This window comes from Solanum pennellii, chromosome 10 (genome assembly GCF_001406875.1).
Source record: "Solanum pennellii chromosome 10, SPENNV200".
Classification (NCBI taxonomy): Eukaryota; Viridiplantae; Streptophyta; class Magnoliopsida; order Solanales; family Solanaceae; genus Solanum; species Solanum pennellii.
The window spans coordinates 14,889,571-14,901,347 of NC_028646.1; the positions used below are offsets into that span (position 1 = coordinate 14,889,571).

Below are 11,777 nucleotides of genomic sequence, written 5' to 3' on the forward strand. Positions count from 1 at the left end.
TTTGTGCCTTGGGGCATAAAGGTTTATCGCAAAAATCCTGACATTATTGGAGATGTTTTCTCCTTTGGTGGATGCAATGAGGTTTGTTTTGATATGGCAACATATGAAAAACTTGAATGCATGTAATGAACACTTGTAATGTCTAGCTAGACAATGAAGATTATATGAAAATCCTTGAAACAATCGAAGTGTCTGAAGCATATAAGAGTTTGAAAGAAATTTTTTCAATAAAGCTTCAAGAATCCTTATATGGATTGAAATAGTCAAGGAAGAAAAAGGGTACAAAAGAATGACCCTAATTGTCCTTGTACTTTTATGAAAAGGTCTTGGCAAGACAAAATTTTGTCTTGACCTATAGATTGATAATTTGACAAATGAAATATTTGTCTAACACTGCACATACACTGAAAAGTTCTGATGCAATTTTATATGGATAAATCGCATTCATTGAGTACCCCAATGATTATGAGATCACTTGACATAAATGATGATTCAGTTTGATCTCAAAAGAAGGATGAAGAGTTTCTTGGTGATGAAACTTGCTAACAATATTTGACCAGATATTTGTTTTGTAGTAAATTTACTGGCAAGATTCAGTTTCTCCCCGATAAAAGGACATTGAAATGGTGTTGAGCACATGATTAAATATCCTCGAAGGACCATAGTTATGGGTTTATTCTATTCCGAGGAATCCAAGACAAGATTGATTGATTACGCAGATGCAAAATATTTATCTGATCCGCATAAAGCTCTATCTCAAGCACGCTATGTGTTTGCATGTGGAGGCACAATAATATCATGGCAATCAATGAAGCAAATGTTGCTATGCAGAAATAAAAGTCCTCCATGAAGCAAGTCGAAAGTGCGTCTGGTTGAGATAAATGACACACCATATTCAAGAAATGTGTGGTTTTTCTTTGAAAAAGAATATACCAACCACAATGTACGAAGATTGGAGACATCATCACAAGAAATTAAGTGATGTTTTAATCAGGGGGAATATAATACACGTTGCACTCTTTTTCCCTTGACCGGGGTTTTTTCCCACTGAGTTTTCCTGGCAAGGTTTTTAATGAGGCAACAAATAGTGCGTATCAAAAGATATGTGTACTCTTTTTCCTTCACTAGAATTTTTTCCCACAGGGTTTTTCCTAGTAAGGTTTTAACGAGGCACATTTTCTATGGACATCCAAGGGGAGTGTTATAAATCTATTGTGTTATGTGGATGATCCATTAGAGTTATCCAACAATTAATTGGATTCATGTATTAGTGTTTCCAATGTGATAAGATTCCAAGGTGATATGAACCTTGATGATAACTATGTATAATTCCAAGGTGACCTTTGACTATGATATCTCAACACTATAAATAGAGATATCATTCACCATTGTATATACTTGAATAAGAAGAAAATTCTCCTTCTTCTATCTACTTATCTTGTCTTCTTCTCTTTATGATTATATTCTTATGAGCTTGATTTTATAACAATACTACTATTTTTTGCCACTTTATAACATTTTGTATATTTTATTCAAAACCCATATAGTTTTTGCCTCTTTATAAGTTATTCAATATTTCCCTATTTATTTTAGGAGAATAAAGTTACGAAAATCTAAAATTGTATTGGAAATTGCAAAGGTTTTTTGATTACCAAATTCTTTCTTTAATGCATTTGGTTGTTTAGCATTTCCCTTAACGCAAATATTGATTGGACGACAAGTAGTAAATGATTATCAATATCTACATATGTTTATAGAAATTACATTTGTGATTGGACTGTCCATGTGTGTTTCCATTGTATTATTTACTTGGTGCGACATTGTTGTTGACAAAATACATTTATGTGAAAAATTTAAAAGTAGTACCCTCTGTTCTGATTATGCGACACATTAGAAGTAATTTGCTTATAATTACAAAAAACTTATATCATCTACTTATAATTAGCAGTAACTTAATTTTAGAGTCTCTTTTTTTATACGTTAAAAAATAATTTATAGTCTAAGATTTTTTGTAGACAGCAGATTTTAAAAGTCTTTCCTAAATTTGAGGCCAAAACGACTTTAAAAAACAGAGCAGCTGTTAGCAAGCTATTATGGAAAGTCTGCAGGGGAAAACATAGCTGGTGAGTCAAAGGGGTACATAGCTACTATATCAAGGCATGAATATAGTGGTAAAAAGGATATGAAGGTGTATAAAATGTCTTAAAATTCCTAGCAAAGTCAGAAAGAGCAAGTCATTATATACATGACATGTTCTCTTCGAGTTTGGTTTTGGGTTTATATTCTTTTTTAATTTTATCATGTAGTTTCTCTCGTCTTTCTCTTCTTGATCATTTTTTGCATGTATCTCTCTTCTCTCTCCCTTTTCATATATCCCTTGTCAATATATCTCTCCCGTTAATGGCCACAACCATGTTTCACATGGATGGTAATTGTCATTAGCAACTTCTGTCAAGTCTTCATCCATACTCTTCAACAATGTCACGTTGAAGTATGTACGTTGCCTACATATCCTTTTCGCTGCTCAACTGCGTGAGGATTCATGTAAACCATCTGTCGTGCACTGTGATATGCCCAAACGTTTACCCACAGTTCCAAAACCAGACAATAACATAGTTGCTTCTGGTGCTCACAAACAATCAAAACATATGAACTTATCCTTCTAGCCTGCATTAATTTGAAGTTTAGCGATAGCGTACGCTATTGTAGATGACAATTTTTCAGCATTACATACTTAAGAAACAAAAAGACTGCATGAACACTCAATTAAGTTATTGGTTGCACTTGTACTAAATATACACAAAAAAAAACTATTTAATACAAGTTCAATTGGAAACAAATGCAATAAGTTCTACAATACAAAAACAAATTTCTTCAGTATCAAATGACACTTCGATTATTTGTAACAATCGAATTGAATATGTCAATAAATATTTCATATTTAATATAAATAGTTATAAATGATAGTGAGGAAGATCAGAAGTTTAGTACGAAGACAAATGTAAAATTTAAATTTTATAGGTTCTTATCATAAAATTAAGTTATTTTTTATAAATAAATTTATATTTGGTATTAAAATATTGTGTTCGAATAAATCTAATAACATAATAATGGATCCGCCCATGAAAGGATCTAACATAAGGCCGAATATCTCCAAACATCCATATGTATTAATAAATTCCAAATAAAGTCATACAACAATAGATTTTATATATAAAAATAGTAACGTCTAGAGAGCATGGCATACTATCACTCTATTCAATGTAACATTTCACAACATCTTAACTCTTAAGTCTATTTCTTAATGAACAAGTATTGGTAGTTCAATATGAACATACAAATCACCAACAAATACGACACCATGATATTGGCTTTTATTTAATGGTGTCAAAATCACTCAAGGGTCCACTTGTAAACATACAGACTTACTTTACGCGGGATCAAATCATTTGTTCTTCAATATATCATATAAAATATTAAAATTAAAAAATTTAAAAAGTACGACAAAAGAATTAAAATAAAAAAAACATTTACTAAAAATAAATTTATTTTTAATATTTATGATATAAATATAAGATCTTTAAGTAAACTTTATTGAATTGGTCCAAATTAATAATTTATCTGTAGCACCACTTCAATATTTAATGAAAAAGTAACCTTCAGTACTATTTATTTAATATCTAAATTCTAAAAATTATATTTTATTATTTACCATATTTTCTCTTCGTAACACAACTTATTTGAACGTTTTCTTTTAAATTGGCAGAAATTTAGTCTAACAAAAAATAATAATTTTTTTTAATGGAAACTAAGTTCCATATGAAAACGAAAATGATTTACTGTGGTGCCAAAACAATACTGAGATAAATTTAAAAGTCTATACTCGAAATGACAGGATTGAGAAAGCTACACACCAAGGATACTCATGAGATGTGGTGTTTTAGATGCGTATGAATGGTTCATCTTTTGTTCTTTATTTTTTTGATCAAGCGAAATTGGATGCAACAGTTAGTTCTGTTGTACAAAGTTGATCAGCCAACTTTAAGAGCTATTGTGTAAAGTTGTTCAACTAATCTTAACAACTAAATATATATTTTGAGAAAATAATGTATGGAGAGATTAGAGGAGTGTTATTCTGGAGGTATTACACACTAAATTGATTAGGCTGGTTCAATAACTTAACGAATTGCAAAATACTGAATTTATGTCAACATCATTCCAATTGAAGGAATTAAAGAAACTTCGGATTTTCCATTCTATGAATTCTAGGTTTACCGTTTCTGTTGCCTGCCTAAAAGACTTATTGGTATCTCTTAGGCACTCTGTCAATAGACTTATAGATGCGACATGAGTTTTTGTCACAAGAGCTTGTATTGTTGGGGCGCAGAACCTAATAAACAATCAATTTTTAATTAGAGTTCAGTATACAGAACTTCTGTTTCTTTTATACAACACTATCATTATGTGTATTCCGAGTGAAGTGGTTGAGGTTGTTCCCCTCTGTATTTTGTACTCTCATATTTATAGTGGATTGCTCATCTCCTTTGTGGACGTAGGTCGATTGATCGAACCACGTTAAATCTTTGTGTCTTTTGGTAAATTTCTCGTTGTCTTCTTACTCGTGGTCTTTCGAGGTTTGCTTTGCTAGCTTCCGCATTTACACCTGCTTATTTTCGGTCCTAACAAGTGGTATCAGAGCTAGATTCAATGACGGAGTCAGGTTTAGTGGTTCGATAATCGATGATTGAACCAGGTTAGAAAGAGGTGTTCATCTTGATGGGTGTAGTTCTAGCCGCAACTTTTTTGACAGTAATGAAGATTTTGTTGGAGAAATTGTTTCAGAGAGGTTCTCTGTGTTGAGACATAAATTTTGCAAAGGAGATTATGGAGAGGAGAAGCAAGTTGTTGAAGATTAAGTGAAGAAGGTGGACAAATTTATTTTGTCAGAAATTCAGGCCAAGGGGGAGATTTGTTGGGTTTTATTTGCCCTAAATTTCTTACCATAAATAGGTTTTCCTTTTAGGAAAAGGTTTTGGATTGACTAATCCTTTTCTTGTAGGAAAAGGTTTAGGACTCTATAAATAGAGGCATGTTCCTTCTAACTTAATCAGCATTCACAATGTAGTCTAAAGGGCTTTGAGAGTTTTGGTTAGAGGGAGAATTTGTGGGTCACAAGCTTGATACGTTATCACTTGTGTGAACCTCCCATGTATTCCGAGTGAATTGGTTGAGGTTGTTTCCCTCTGTATTTTGTACTCTCATATTTATAGTGGATTGCTCATCTCCTTTGAGGACGTAGGTCGATTGACCGAACCACGTTAAATCTTTGTGTCTTTTGGTAAATTTCTCGTTGTCTTCTTACTCGTGGTATTTCGAGGTTTGCTTTGCTAGCTTCCGCATTTACACCTGCTTATTTTCGGTCCTAACAAGTGGTATAAGCGCTAGATTCAATGAGGGAGTCAGGTTTAGTGGTTCGATAATCGATGATTGAACCAGGTTAGAGGGAGGTGTTCATCTTGACGGGTGTAGTCCTAGCCGCATTCTTTTTGACAGTAATGAAGATTTTGTTGGAGAAATAGTTTCAGAGAGGTTCTCTATGTTGAGACATAAATTTTGCAAAGGAGATTATGGAGAGGAGAAGCAAGTTGTTGAAGATTAAGTGAAGAAGGTGGACAAATTTATTTTGTCAGAAATTCAGGCCAAGGGGGAGATTTGTTGGGTTTTATTTGCCCTAAATTTCTTACCATAAATAGGTTTTTCTTTTACGAAAAGGTTTTGGATTGACTAATCTTTTTCTTGTAGGAAAAAGGTTTAGGACTCTATAAATAGAGGAATGTTCCTTCTAACTTAATCAGCATTCACAATGTAGTCTTAAGGGCTTTGAGAGTTTTGGTGAGAATTTGTGGGTCACAAGCTTGATACGTTATCACTTGTGTGAACCTCCTATGTATTCCGAGTGAAGTGGTTGAGGTTGTTCCCCTCTGTATTTTGTACTCTCATATTTATAGTGGATTGCTCATCTCCTTTGTGAGCGTAGGTCGATTGACCGAACCACGTTAAATCTTTGTGTCTTTCGGTAAATTTCTCGTTGTCTTCTTACTCGTAGTCTTTCGAGGTTTGCTTTGCTAGCTTCCGCATTTACACCTGCTTATTTTCGGTCCTAACAATAGAAGGGTCCTAACTTTACATAAATGTCAACTGGAATCCTAACCAAACCTTTCAGTAGAAGCAAAAGACTAATTTGTTGTTGAGTGATGTTCTTAGGCGAGGTTACAACGTTATCCTTACTCTGTTTAGAGGTCATTTTCACTTTCTCAAATTTTCTTTCTGAATCTTTCTCAAGGAAGCAAAACACTGATGAGACACCTCAAATTTTTGGGCTCTCAATATGCGTATAACCGCCTAATTTCAACTCCTACTAGATTCAAACTTCATTAGCTCATATAAAATTTTGAAGTAACAGAAACTAAAACACAATCAAGGAAAAAACAGACAAAGATGAGAAATTAAGTAATGTAAGTCAAAAATTGAAGCGAGACCTGACAAATTACCTGAAATTATTGAAGCAGTACTAAGAGAGGATGGAAAGCCTAAGGTTGTGGAGGAAAGAACTTTTATCATCTTTATCATCAATGGATAGATGAGAGCAATGTGATGGAGCTGGGCAGCGACATGAATGCCACGCGTACCACGTGGAATAAAACTGAAGCACATGTATGAGTTTGAATTACAAAAATAACCTTATAAATTTAAAAAATGACTTTAAACAAACATGTTGATGCATAGTTATACCCACTCTTATACTATGATAGAATAATCGATATTTAAATATGTATCACTAATAAGTATACTTGAACCGTTAGAAGTTTAAATGAAAATCTATTCATTGAGCATTTTTAAAAGGAAATCTCATCTAGATTTTTACCGTAGTACTGAAACATAAAAAGATACTTAGTAGATAGTCCAATCCATATTCCAGTTGTTAATATCATGAATTTTCTGAACAACCAAGCAACAATGACGAATATGAAGAGAAGGGTGAAATAACATGTCTTGAGACGTAGAAGTGAAATGCAGAAATCAGCGAAAAAAATCAAATTTTGTTGCACATAAATAAAAAGGAGTTGTACCCCGTGAAGGTGAGGTTCCAATTTCAAAGACTCGTGTTGATTTCGACACATTGCTCTACATAATCAAATCAAGTAATCATAAAATTATTTGTACAAAAGCAGAATGTGAATATTATATAAATATGCTAGATAAAAAAACTTGTCAAATCTTTGTAATTTTCTATGTTTTCTTGGAATTGTCTATTTTTCAGCTGAGGATGGAATTGAAAGTACACTATAAAATTTAATGGGAAGAATCAACCTTGAAAATTCAGAAAATGCATTTGCCTCTTTTTCTTATTAGGGATTTGGATGAAGAATTCTTCATTGGCTTGAAATTGTAGCAACTTAATTAGTAGCTTATATAATTGGAGTGCTACATGTAGAAGTTCATTTATTAAATTGTAAGTCATATGCAGGCATTGTGTTGTAACTTAAACTAAATATCTTGTACGGATATCAAGCACCTTAGAGGCTACAAGTATCAATAACATTAAATATTCAATTATATACATAATAGATCAGATTGACAAATGGATGATCCTAAGCAAAATAAGAATAGCAAAATACAGAGAATAACCAAGTTCAGTATATTGTATAAAAAATTGAAATCCTATGAAACACTAAATAAACCAAAAAATCCAATGAATTCATGAACTGATTAAAGATAGGAATATGTTGAAATAAAAGAAAAGTTAAGAGTTAGATGTGTGTTCAGTTGCATCCTAGAATGACACATACACAGTTTAGAAGCAAATTTAAGCCTAAAGAAGACACATAGCAAATATACTCAAGTGATATCTTTTAACGCAACAAAATCATGCAAATTCCTCTGCTACTCTTATTCATTCCATCTTTGATGTACAGCTTTCATTGCATAGAGTACCATCGATATTACAGTGTTCGTACTTTCAACTGTCAGGAGGATATATATATATATATATATATATATATACACTCAGCTACTCTCATTCATTCCATCTTTGATGTACACCTTTTATTTCATAGAGTACTATCCATATTGGTGTTCGTACTTTCAACTGTCATTTCTAAAATAATATATATATATATATAGGGATAATGCACAAGTACGACATCAACCTATGCCCAAAATCTCAGAGACACACTTATACTATACTAAGGTCCTATTAATTACCCCCTGAACTTATTTTATTAATAATTTTCTACCCGTTTTCGGCTTATGTGACACTATTTTGTGGGCCCAACACTGATTGACTTTTTCTTTCAAACTAGTGCCACGTAGGCCTAAAGGGGTAGAAAATTACTTATAAAATAAGTTCAGGGGGGTAATAGGACCTTAGTATAGTATAAGTGTGTCTTAAGGATTTCGGGCATAGGTTGAGGGGGTACTCGTGCATTTTCTCTCTCTATATATATAATTATTATTATTATTATTATTATTATTATTATTATTATTATTATTATTATTATTATTATTTATGTATTTGAGGTTTTTGGAAATTAAGATCTTTTTGATTTTCTACTTTGTTTGAATTTAAGATTCATTCCATTAACGATTAAAATAATAAAAGAGCTTCATCGTTAAATCAGAAACAAGTTATATAAAAAATTATTCTTATTGTTAATATTTCATATACTAAATTGTTTGTCATTTGTAACAGAAAAATGAGTAACTCGAGTCAAGTTAATGTTGGAACAATGAGTGTTGTAAAACCATCAATTGCACACAATCGTTTAACTGCTACTCTTGTATCGACTGAGAAACTTAGAAAGTTTTCTGGAGTCGACTTCAAGAGATAGCAGTAAAAGATGTTCTTCTATCTAACTACGTTGAGTCTCCATAGGTTTATTTGTGAGCACGTTTCTATTCTATCAGATGAAACTCCGAATGAAGAACGATTTTTAGTAACAGAAGCAGATTTTTTTTGAAAAAACTATATTTTGAATGACTTGCAAGACGGTTTGTACAATTTGTACAATAATATGAAGACCTCAAAAGAACTTGAGATGCTTTGAAAAAGAAGTACAAAACAGAGGATGCTGAATGAAGAAGTTCATTGTAGCAAAGTTTTTGGACTGTAAGAGTATAGATAGTAAGACTATTGTCACCTAAGTTCACGAGTGGTAGGTCATAATTCATGATCTCCTTGTCGAAGGTATTATTTTATATAATACATATGTTGAACATATTAAGTTTGTTATTAATACTCAATAATCTTTATTGTAGGATTGGTTGTGAATGATGCGTTTCAAGTGGTGGTCATTATTGAGAAGTTACCTCTGCTATAGAAGGACTTCAAAAACTACTTGAAATATAAAAGCAAGGAGGTGACTATTGAAGATCTCATGGTAAAGTTGAGAATCGAAGAGAAATGTTTTTGAAGAAGATTACACAAAGTCAAAGGAAAAAAAACGAAAATATTTGGACCAAAGTGCAATCCCCCTAAGAAGAAATTCATTGAAATTTTTTTCAATTGTGACAAATGTGGTCATAAGGCTATTGAATGTCGGGCTCCTAAGAAATTCACTGAAAATTCCTAAATTGTTTCACTAAGTCTCCAATGCCTCTCTAAGAGAATCAACCTGAGATAATTCTTGTATGACCTTACTTGCCTTATCTAAAAGTTTGTTGTAAGCAACCTCTACAATTTTACCCAAATACTCGTTTATGGGCTTCCGATCATCATGATAGGATGAACATTGGTCTCTCACTTTATGATGTGTATACAACCACTGTCGATCCAATATACGAAGTAATGTACCAGTCAAAACACTCCCTCCTAAGTCACCAATTGTCGCCTTATTTCCTCCTTCCATCTTTTTCGTATACACCTGTCAACCTGCACACTTTCGTCCCTCCAAAACAATCATCTCAAACCCAAATAACATCAGTTGCCTCGCAGCCGCCAACCCAACAAGACCTGCCCCGATAACAATCATTTTTTCCTTACTTGGCTCCAATACCACAACATTCAGGTATAACATCAACAAACATATCCTTCTTCACCCAAATTGACACATTTTCACATCATTGCATCACAATGTGATTCATAATTAATATATAGATACACAGTTCTATCTCGCCAACTACACTTTTAATCCCAAATTGATTAATTTCCTCATTAATTAACGAGTCAGACAGAATTCCACTCGTTAACACAACAAAAGCCTCAGAAGTTGATTCTTTGTTTATACAAATAATCTCATTTGAAAGAATTCCCTTTTCAAATTCTTACTTCTAACCATTTATGGATCAACATTTCTATTAGCAAAATTTGAATTTTTCACTCCGGTTTTGCTTAGCTTACCCGAAGAAGATGAATAAATTAATAGAGACCGTTTTTATTTGGTATTATCGAGAAAACCGCTGGATACCTGATTTAATCTCTATTTACTATTTGATCTACCTCGTCTTCTATTTATGGGGATAGAGATGGGATGAAATTGTTTTTGGATTGAACCGAAATTAGGGTTAGTATTAGTTATCCCAAAGTGACCAAAATTGGGAGTACAATTTTTGGGTTTGAGTTAGGAAAATTAATTGGGAATTGTAGAGGAATTTTGTTGACCCAAATTCAAGCATTGGTGATAAGTTTGGGGTTGGTTTCACTTGCTCGACTTCTACCCCTCTGAATCCTGATGTTGAGGAATAATATTGGTTGATGGTAGCTCTATAAATTCTTCAAATAATATTAAAGATATAGCACGGGTATATGCGCTCCGTCTTCCGGGGCAAATCATGATGTTGTTGGTAAAAGGCGATATTATGGGAGCAGAAACTTTGTATTTCTTGGATATTCTATGGTAATTATCTTTATGTCATTTTTTTCTTTTCTCAATTATATCTTATAGTTTTAAGCATATTATAAGCATCTACTATTATATCCTCTTTGTCATAACATAGTCAATGAGCAATGTAATATCTTTTGTATGATTGTGTTCTAATAGCTCTTTTTACAAAATGACCTAGATTTATGACAATCAGTGGCGGAGCCACCATAGACCCCCTTCGACGGAAAATTATATTATTTTTCTATGATTAAAATAATTCTTAGGTATATATAGTAGATGTCGAACCTCTTTCGGCTACTTCGTGTGTCTATTTCTTCAACTTTTGAAACCTCTTATTAAAAATTCTGGCTCTACCTACGATGATAGTATGATTACAGTTAACATAAATCTGATTATCGACCTTTATGTTGTGTCTTAAAGGTGATTGGAATCTGGTTATAGGTGACAACTCTTTTGCTCATATTCTCCAAAGGATGTACATATTTCACAAATCTATCAGTAGGCTGAAACCAGTTAAACAAGGACCCAATTTGATAGGTGATCAGAGGTATTGGTGAAGCTCTTTCTCCGTTGTCCAAGTGAGGGGAAAATGAAATGATAGTGAATATTGATCCACAAAAAAATGTATTTGAGCAGTTGTTTCTTTTGGTAATGAGGAAAGAATTATGTACTCTGCTCAATCCATGAGACAGATTTTACTATTGCTAGCAGATTAATAGGAAAAAAAAATCTTTTTACATATAAGGTCAATAATGATAATGAAAAATTTGAAAATGTTGATTCTCTCGCAACACATTTCTATTTATGCTTCTTTTTAAGCCGAAGGTATATCCGAAACTACCTCTCTATCTTTATGAGGTGGGGATATGGTTTTGCATACACTCTACCCTCTCT

The 11,777-nt window shown here is 32.7% G+C and overlaps 1 long non-coding RNA gene across 1 annotated transcript; it reads right to left on the reverse strand.

Moving 5' to 3' along the window:
• Positions 1-2,091: 2,091 nt before the first annotated feature.
• LOC107032509 lies at positions 2,092-6,697 on the reverse strand. The gene is made up of 2 exons (XR_001458374.2): positions 6,552-6,697; positions 2,092-2,667 (listed from the first exon to the last, which is right to left on the reverse strand). It is a non-coding gene; the product is annotated as an uncharacterized LOC107032509 (long non-coding RNA).
• Between the last annotated feature and the right edge of the window lie 5,080 nt (positions 6,698-11,777).